We start from the raw sequence: 227 nt of genomic DNA, 5'->3' as shown, positions 1-227 counted from the left end.
CATGGGGTGAGGGTCGCAGCCTGGCCGGGCCCCTCCTGGCAGTCACCGCGCCAGAGCTCGGAGCACTCGAGTGACCCCGCGGCACGGGAAGCCACAAGCTGGACGTCAGGAAATCCTGGTCCTCCATCCAAAAAGCTTTCCAAAGCAGAGAAACGGTCTGCCTGGGCAAATAGCCGAGATCCTAACTGCTAAATTTAAAAAAAAAAACACGTGGAGAAAAGGTCCCA

Source organism: Fulmarus glacialis, unplaced genomic scaffold (assembly GCF_000690835.1).
Source record: "Fulmarus glacialis isolate BGI_N327 unplaced genomic scaffold, ASM69083v1 scaffold25333, whole genome shotgun sequence".
In the NCBI taxonomy this organism is placed as follows: Eukaryota; Metazoa; Chordata; class Aves; order Procellariiformes; family Procellariidae; genus Fulmarus; species Fulmarus glacialis.
Note: the sequence above shows the minus strand (reverse complement) of the source record.